Raw genomic sequence first — 9,962 nt, 5'->3', positions numbered from 1 at the left:
TGAGTCGTTCCTGTTAGAACAGTTCCATAGTACAGAACGGAACGCGACTTGTCAGGCAGTTAAGTTGCCTGACAAGTTGCCCCTGTGTGAACCGAGTCTTAGGAAGATAACAGAATTAAGAACTGTACGTAAATGATAAAATGTATCACCTGACAGTCAGGAGGGGTAGATGGGGAAGTGCCAGGGAGGCCGATCCAGGACTGGAGCATCCCAATAAGTACGCTCCATTGAGTGACATTGGTGAAACCAGTCAGGGACCAGCACTGCTGGAGCTGAGGGACTCTCCTAGCTGCCGAGGGAAGAACTCCTCCAGTGAGAGTGGGGGGGCAGCAAAGGGAAAGGAAAGACAGATTCTGGTGGTAGGGGACTCAATTCTTAGAAGGACAGAGAGGGCAATCTGTAACCAAGACCTGAAGCGCCGAACAGTATGTTGTCTACCGGGCGCTCGGGTTCGGCACATCACGGATCTTGTGGACAGATTACTAGGAGGGGCTGGGGAAGACCCGGCTGTCATGGTGCACGTTGGCACCAATGACAAAGTCAGAGGCAGATGGAGTGTCCTAAAGAACGATTTTAGGGACTTAGGAGCTAAATTGAGGAAAAGGACCTCCAAGGCAGTATTCTCAGGAATACTACCGGTACATCGAGCCACACCAGAAAGGCAGAGGGAGATTAGGGAAGTAAACAAGTGGCTGAAGAGCTGGTGTAGTAAGGAGGGGTTTGGGCTCCTGGAGGACTGGGCCGACTTCTCAGTCGGTAACCGGTACTATAGAAGTGACGGACTGCACCCAAATGAGGAGGGTGCAGATCTGCTGGGAATGAAGATGGCCAAAAAGTTAGAGGGGTTTTTAAACTAGGCGATGGGGGGGGGGGGGGGGGGGACAGAGATAGCCAGCGCGGAAGATATTCCAGAGGGTAGTATTGGGGGCTTTAGTGGTAGGTTAACCAAAGCACAAAAACACAAGGCGTGTATAGTAGCAAGTCCTAGTTGCAATCTCAAAACACCCAATACGAGGACAATATGCGACCGGTCTAAACTATGTGGCATGTTTACCAATGCCAGGAGCATGGCGGACAAGATGGGTGAACTAGGGATACTGTTGTACAAGGAGGATTTGGATTTTGTGGGAATTTCAGAGACCTGGTTCAACAGCTCTCATGATTGGCTGGCAAACATTCAAGGGTATACCCTATACCGCAAGGATAGAGAGGGTAAAAAAGGGGGAGGGGTATGCCTATATATCAAGAATAATATACAAGTGAATGTGAGAGATGACATCACTGAGGGAACTAGAGAGGAGGTGGAATCCTTATAGGTAGAGCTCCAAAGGGATGAAGCTAAGGGGAAAATAATACTGGGAGTATGCTATAGGCCCCCTAACCTGAGGGAGGAAGTGGAGACGGATCTCCTATCACAAATTGGATTAGCAGCAAGGATGGGAAGTGTTATCATAATGGGGGATTTTAATTATCCAGACATAGACTGGGCGGAGGGAACCGCGCATTCATTTAAGGCTCGCCAGTTCCTTAATGTCTTGCAGGACAATTTTATGGGTCAGATGGTAGACGCACCGACTAGAAATAAAACATTACTGGATCTACTGATTACCAACAATACAGACCTGATCACGGATGTGGAAATACGGGGCAATTTAGGTAACAGCGATCACAGGTCAATTAGTTTCAGTATAAATCACACAAATAGGAAACATAAAGGGAATACAAAGACACTGAATTTCAAAAGAGCCAACTTCCCTAAACTACAAACCTTGCTAAAAGGCATAAATCGGGATAAAATATTAGGAACAAAGAATACGGAGGAGAGATGGGTTTACTTTAAGAGCATATTAAATAAGGGCATTAGCCAATGTATCCCATTGGGTAATAAATTTAAAAGAGCGAAAAAAAATCCTGGATGGCTTAACTCCAATGTAAAAATGCATATAAAAGCAAAGGAGAAGGCCTTCAAAAAATACAAGGTTGAGGGATCATCCTCAGCATTCAGACTTTATAAAGAATGCAACAAGAAATGTAAGGGTGCAATTAGGACGGCTAAGATAGAACATGAAAGACACATAGCGGAGGAGAGCAAAAAAAAACCCCAAGAAATTCTTTAAGTATGTAAACAGTAAAAAAGGGAGGACAGACCATATTGGCCCCATAAAGAATGAGGAAGGATATCTGGTTACAAAGGATGGGGAGATGGCAAAGGTATTGAATTTATTCTTCTCCTCAGTCTTCACGAGTGAATCGGGGGGCTTCAGTAACCAAAACTGCAGTGTTTATCCTCATGACACAACATAGGAAGCACCTCCATGGTTAACAGAGGACAGAATTAAAATTATACTTGAGAAACTTAACATTAATAAATCACCGGGACCAGATGGCTTGCATTCGAGGGTACTTAGGGAACTCAGTCAAGTGATTGCCAGACCGTTGTTCCTAATTTTTACAGAAAGCCTACTGACTGGAATGGTACCAGCTGATTGGAGAAAAGCCAATGTAGCACCAATATTTAAAAAGGGCCCAAAATACATCCCTGGGAATTACAGACCAGTTAGCCTAACATCAATAGTATGTAAACTCTTGGAGGGGATGATAAGGGACTATATACAAGATTTTAGTAATAAGAATGGTATCATTAGCAGTAATCAGCATGGATTCATGAAGAATCGTTCTTGCCAAACCAATCTATTAACCTTCTATGAGGAGGTGAGTTGCCATCTAGATAAAGGAAGGCCCGTAGACGTGGTGTATCTGGATTTTGGAAAAGCATTTGACACAGTTCTCCATAAACGTTTACTGTACAAAATAAGGTCCATTGGCATGGACCATAGGGTGAGTACATGGATTGAAAACTGGCTACAAGGGCGAGTTCAGAGGGTGGTGATAAATGGGGAGTACTCAGAATGGTCAGGGGTGGGTAGTGGGGTTCCCCAGGGTTCTGTGCTGGGACCAATCCTATTTAATTTGTTCATAAATGATCTGGAGGATGGGATAAACAGTTCAATTTCTGTATTTGCAGACGATACTAAGCTAAGCAGGGCAATAACTTCTCCGCAGGATGTGGAAACCTTGCAAAAAGACCTGAACAAATTAATGGGGTGGGCGACTACATGGCAAATGAGGTTCAATGTAGAAAAATGTAAAATAATGCATTTGGGTGGCAAAAATATGAATGCAATCTATACACTGGGGGGAGAACCTCTGGGGGAATCTAGGATGGAAAAGGACCTGGGGGTCCTAGTAGATGATAGGCTCAGCAATGGCATGCAATGCCAAGCTGCTGCTAACAAAGCAAACAGAATATTGGCATTAAAAGGGGGATCAACTCCAGAGATAAAACGATAATTCTCCCGCTCTACAAGACTCTGGTCCGGCCGCACCTGGAGTATGCTGTCCAGTTCTGGGCACCAGTCCTCAGGAAGGATGTACTGGAAATGGAGCGAGTACAAAGAAGGGCAACAAAGCTAATAAAGGGTCTGGAGGATCTAAGTTATGCGGAAAGGTTGCGAGCACTGAACTTATTCTCTCTGGAGAAGAGACGCTTGAGAGGGGATATGATTTCAATTTACAAATACCGTACTGGTGACCCCACAATAGGGAGAAAACTTTTTCGCAGAAGAGAGTTTAATAAGACTCGTGGCCACTCATTACAATTAGAAGAAAAGAGGTTTAACCTTAAACTACGTAGAGGGTTCTTTACTGTAAGAGCCGCAAGGATGTGGAATTCCCTTCCACAGGCGGTGGTCTCAGCGGGGAGCATTGATAGCTTCAAGAAACTATTAGATAATCACCTGAATCACCACAACATACAGGGATATACAATGTAATACTGACACATAATCACACACATAGGTTGGACTTGATGGACTTGTGTCTTTTTTCAACCTCACCTACTATGTAACTATGTAACCTTCCTAGAATAGGTTGCAAGAGAGGTTCAGGAAAATTGAGCTCTTTGGTTCCTCTGTAAGCATTGGAACAGTGTTTGATTTTTTAAATTGCTTGTCGCAGATCTGCAGAAGGTATAAATAGGCAGCTGGGCTCAGTGAAGTTTCTGGCCATATTTACAAAGTCCTGTGCCAAATTCATGAAAGCCTTGCAACAGTTCCGTCTTGGTTTCCGAACTGTAAAAACACAGGGTCTCTTCATCTCTTACTGAAGGAGCTAAGCTCCAGTATCTTTTTTGCAGCTTAAGACATTCTTTGTAAAGTGGCCATGCAGGTCTCTTTATTCACCATACACTATATTGCCAAAAGTATTGGGACGCCTGCCTTTACACGCACATGAACTTTAACGGCATCCCAGTTTTAGCCCGTAGGGTTCAATATTGAGTTGGCTCCACCCTTCTGCGCTTCTAGAAGAATGGTCAAACATTCCCGTGGACAGCCTTCCCAGAAGAGTTGCAGCTGTTATAGCTGCAAAGGGTGGGGGGATGGACGAACTCGAGGAAAAGACATCTGTGTTCCTGATTAGCAGTCAATGGAAGAAATCACGCACAGGCACATGATTTTGCATTTAAGGGCTGCCCTGCTGCAGTATATGTACGTGAGGGGGCCCTTAAGTGGTTAAATTGTCATACAAATATATATTTGAAATCAAATCTTTATTTTTTTTTGGCAATAAAATGGTGCGGGCGGATTTCTGCCAGTCACAGGCCGTGCCACACCCCCTCCAACCTGTGTCTTAGAATAGGAGGGAGGTGAAGCCTCCATCAATCAAGCTGTAATATCCCATCTCATTGTGTTTAGCTGGTTAGTGAGCATGGAGGAGGAGGGAGGGCATGGGCTGTCATTTACCACTGTGTAGAAGCCCACATGTGTGACTCTATAGTCACATGAGCTGCTCAGATGTGATAGGGAGGAAGAACTAAGCAAAGAAACTCGCTGCACAATCCCTAGCTGCATTGAGGACATGGACAGAAGGGGAGGATAGAGAGCAGCAGGTTCAAAAAGGTTTTTTTTTTCTTTTTTGCAGAATACAGAAAACAAATCCCATAGTGACTGAGTACGAACAGTGTGTAATACACCATTTATTGATCATTTTTGTATGATGTGCGTTTAGTTACACTTTAACCCCTTGGCGCCAGCCACGTGCAAATATGCGGCCTCTTGGGCGGTGGGCCTTAGCGCCAAGTGGCCGCACATTTGCAAAGATTAGTGTAAATACAGCTGTGCCAGGAGCATGGGCCCTGGATGCTCCCGGTGGCTAACAGAATGCTTTCCGATCATGTGATCACCGTGACAGCCAATCATGGCAGTCACATGATCCTAAACCCCCTTAAAAGGGCCAGGAGTCGCCGGCTCCAAGGGGTTAAGCAATACTTGAAGCCGACACAGAGTCAGGCTAATATTCATTACCTGCTGTGACGTCCCAGAGCAATAGCCTTGAGGGGAGCGATACACCCTGCCAAACAATAGCAATCAGACATTATACGGCAGCCCGCAGTACACTGCGGCCGAAAGCAGAAACCTCGGCTGCTCGAACATTCACTTGAGGCCTGAATGACCAATTGACAGACCCAATTGGCAATGGAAGCTGCCTGCCCCTTCTTGGGTCCTTTTGGTAAAACAACCAAAACAAAAAAGAGAGTCTGATCTTCGAGTCGCCGCAGATCTAGACAAATAAACCTGGACTGCCCGGACAACGCCCAAAGAATGCAGTCATCTCTCTTCCGCCGAACAATTTAAATGAAAGGCCGACACCACTTTTGGCAAAAAGGATGGAACAGTTTGTAACACAACTCTGTCATGGTGAAGGATCAAGTATGGTTCCCTGCATGATCAACTCCGACACCCTTCAGGCTGAGGTAATAGCCATCAGGAAGGCTAGCTTGTGTGACAGCAAGTCTAATGGAATTTCCTTACTAGGTTCAAATGGTTGTTTCTGTAACACAGACAGCACCAGTTTCAAGTCCCAAGGACACACAGTTGACCTAATGGGGTGAAGCAAGCAAGTTGCCCCTTGCATAAAGGTTCGGATCAGTGAATGGGAGGCTAAAGGCCTTTGGAAAAATATTGATAGGGCCGAACCTTGACCTCTGATTGTACTCAAAGCCAATTTGATTTCCACAGCTGACTGTAGAAAAGAGAGAACTCTCCCAATCACATTTCCAAGGATACCATTTTCTGGCTTCCACCAAGCAACATAAAAGTCTTCCAGACCTTATGATAAATCTTCCTAGTGACACCTTTTGTAGCATTCACTAGAGTAAACACCACTGGTTTCGAGATGCCACAGTCCTTTAACACCCTGGCTTCAATAGCCATGTCATCAAATTTAGAGACTGTAAATTGGGGTGGAATATAGGACCTTGAGACAGTAGATCGGGGCGCCCATGGCCCGTCTATTGTCAGTCTCACAATCTCCGGGAACCAGGGCCTTCTGGGCCAGGCTGGTGCCATCAGAATGACTGGAACCCCCTCTCTCTGAATCCTGCGCAACAAATGTGGAAGGAGAGGGATCAGAGGGAAAGCATAAACCAGGGAGTACTGGCTCCATGGAACTATCAGAGCATATGATTGCCAGAGGATCTCTCGTTCGAGACACAAACTACTGTAGCTTGTTGTTGAACCTGGATGCCAGTAGGTCGACCACTGGCCATCCCCAAAGTTGGCTAATTTCCTGGAACACCTTTGGGTGTTGGGACCACTCCCCCGGGCAGATCTGCTGGCGGCTGAAATAATCTGCCTTTCAGTTCTCTACTCCCGGGATATGGACTGCCGATATAATTGGCACATGTCCCTCTGCCCAGGCTAGTATGTAGTTCACCTGTAGTTCAGCTGAACAACTCCTGGTACCGCCTTGGTGGTTTATATAGGCCACTGCCGTGGCATTGTTGGACTGAACACTGATGGGGCAGTCCTGAAGCTCCACCGTCCAGAACCATAGGGCCAGATGTACTGCCCGTAATTCTAGGACGTTGATGGGCAGGGTCTGCTCTGTCCCTGACCATTTCCCCCGAACTGTGAGCCCGTCTAGGGTCGCTCCCCAGCCTGAGAGACTGGCATCTGTAGTCAGTACTCTCCAAGTTACTGGGAGAAAGGATTTTCCCTTTTGCAGGTTCTGATCCTGCAAACACCAGTTTAGGCGTAAGCATGCCTGAGGAGATAAGCACATTGGATAATCCAGGGCTTTTCTTACTCTGTTCCAAGCCAACAAGATGTCTTTTTGTAAGGGCCTGGAATGGAACTGGGCATAGGGCACTGCCTCGAAGGAGGTTACCATCCTCCCTAGAAGACTCATACAGAGCCGAATGGAGGGTTGTCTGGTGCCCCCTATCTGACGCACCTGATCCTTCAGGGCACAGATCCTTACGGGTGGCAAGAATACTCTCGTTTGGACCGTGTTTAGGATCAGACCTAAATACTTTAGACTTTGAGCTGGTCTCAAGGCTGACTTTTCGGTATTTATGATCCAGCCTCAGCTTTTCAAATACAGCACTGTGTATATTATGCTCTGTTCTAGAGCCTGTATTGGGTGATTTCTGAGCAGGAGGTCGTCCAGATACCCGAGCACCAGGATCCCATGGGCCCTTAAAAGACCCAGTACTGGTGCTAGGACCTTTGTGAACACCCGGGGAGCTATAGCAAGCCCGAAGGGTAGAGCCACAAACTGAAAATGAAATTCCTTTACTGCAAAATGTAGGAACCTCTGATGAGACTGAAAGATAGGTACGTGTAAATACGGGTCTTTTATATCGATGAAGGCTAGAAAGTCTCCGCTCTGGAGTGAGGTTACTACTGAGTGGACAGACTCCATCCGAAAGGACTGTATCAATAGATAGTTGTTCAGGGACCTTAGGTCCAAAATGGGCCTTGTGTCCCCGTTTGGTTTCTGAACTGTAAACAGGTGCCCCTTTCGTATACAGGAACCTCTACAATCACTCCTTGATGCACTAGATAATGTAGTGCCTGAAGCAATAAGTTTCTTTTTGAAGGATCCGAGGGACACTGGATCTTAGAAACCTGAGGGGGAACCCCCCACAACTCCAGCTTGTAACCGCGAGATATAATTGAGGTGACACACTCGTCCTGAATTGTTGTTTTCCAAATGTCCGCAAAGTGCAGCAGCCTTCCCCCCACCCGATAGAGTGGAGGTGTCCCCTCAAAAGGAGAGCTTAGTGTTGGTTTTAGAAGAATTTTGGATCCAGGGCCTTTTCTGGCTCTGGCCTTGCGGCTTGCTCCTGGCCCTAGCGCCCTGTTGACGGAGGAAGCGCCCTGATGCTGAGACATTTGAGGAAGCAGTCCCTGGGTTTTTAAACGAGGGACGTCTGGTGCTTTTCTTCAAAGGAAGTAGAGAACTCTTGCCTCTGGAAATCTTTTGGATATATTTGTCCAAGTGATCACTGAATAAACGTTCCCCATGAAAACGGGAAACCTGCCAATAACTTTTTACAAGGAAGCTCGGCTGACCAGTTTTTAGGCCATAAAAGTCTGCGCATATGTACAGACAAGAGAGCCAGAGAAGAAACCTGCTGTATTGAATCCTTTAAAGCATCAACAGCAAAACAGCGCTTGAGGAATATCTGTCTTGCTTTCAGGCAGATCATCCTCCTGGTTAGGCCTATCAGGCCATTTGACCTGATCCTTTACGGACTGGCAAATACCAATTGCTGCAACAGCTGGGTGAATAGCTGAACTGGCCAAAGAAAAGGAGGCTTTTAATGATAATTCCAATTTCCCGTCAACAGGGTCTTTCAAGCCCTGCACGTTATCTACCAACAAGTTCTTGTTTAAGGAAGAGACTGCTGCATCTACGGCTGGCATGCTCCATTTGTTAACAAACTTTTCATCCATGGGATATAAAAGGTAAAACCTCTTAGGAGGAACAAAAGTCCTGTCAGGATGTTCCCAATCAGTATACATCGCCTGTTCCAACAGGAGGTGTAGAGGGAAAGTCTGTGCGACCTGAAGAGGCCTCAGGGATCCCAAAGAGGACCAGGGGGACTGCAAGAGGCAACTTAAAGGCAGAACGAACCATTTCGGTCAGAGTCAGGATCAAAAGCCTCTGTGACAGAGGCAGATTGTTGTCCAGACTGCTCAGAAGCAGACTCATCTGCCGGGCACTCCACCGAATCCTGAGCTTTAAGCTCTTCCCCATCCTCAACCCATTCCTGCTCCAAACTAGGGGGCTCCGGAGAGGGGGATCTATCACGCTTCCTGCCACCCTGCAGGATGGAGGCAATCCTATGCTCTAACCCGGATAGGGCTGAGGACAGATCATCCTTAGTGATAAAGGGTGAAGCAGCAGCGTTGACTGTAGGCACAATACCAGATAGGTATCAGCAGCGGCTCAGATTGCCCAGAAGCCTCTGGTCCTTCAACACTACGGATATGACTAGGTTCATCAGGAACTACTGACGACATAGGTGTGCCCTTCCCTGTGGTGTTAGTCCCACTCCTCTTTTTGGAAGACATTTACCAGCTACAATCAAAGAGTACTTGGGTGTAGTATTAAAACACCTCAGAAGGGAGACCCTTTAATAGGGCTCACCAAGCCCCTATGCAACAATCCTGCTAAGCACCTTTAGCCTGCCAAGCAACACCTGGTGACTCACGTGACCCGGGTAAGGAAAAACGAACCAACGCAAGTGTCTGTTCAGAGCCTGCTCTGTGTCCCACAGCTGCCTTCTGGGAAGCACCACATGCTTGGCCTACACAGCTTAAATAAGTTGGGTGTATGCCGGAACGTTCTGTGCGGTCCTGGCGAACGGGCATGAGTGTATTCGTGTATGATGCAAATCTTCGTGCGCCCAGATAAAGGCTACGGCGCATGTGCAGCGAAGCCGCGTGCGTCATGGCCGCCAAACTGCTGAGCCCAGCTGCGCTCTTGCGAAGGCATATACACCATGGCAAACCAAGGCGAAATGGCGCACCGTCGTGTTCCATCATGCAGGTAAAAAACAGCCAGACAAGCAAAAAAAAAAAAAAAAAAAAAAAAAAGGTACACTTTGCAAA

The sequence above is a fragment of the Aquarana catesbeiana genome, linkage group LG03 (assembly GCF_042186555.1).
Source record: "Aquarana catesbeiana isolate 2022-GZ linkage group LG03, ASM4218655v1, whole genome shotgun sequence".
NCBI classification, from domain to species: Eukaryota; Metazoa; Chordata; class Amphibia; order Anura; family Ranidae; genus Aquarana; species Aquarana catesbeiana.
This window is presented reverse-complemented; position numbering follows the sequence as displayed.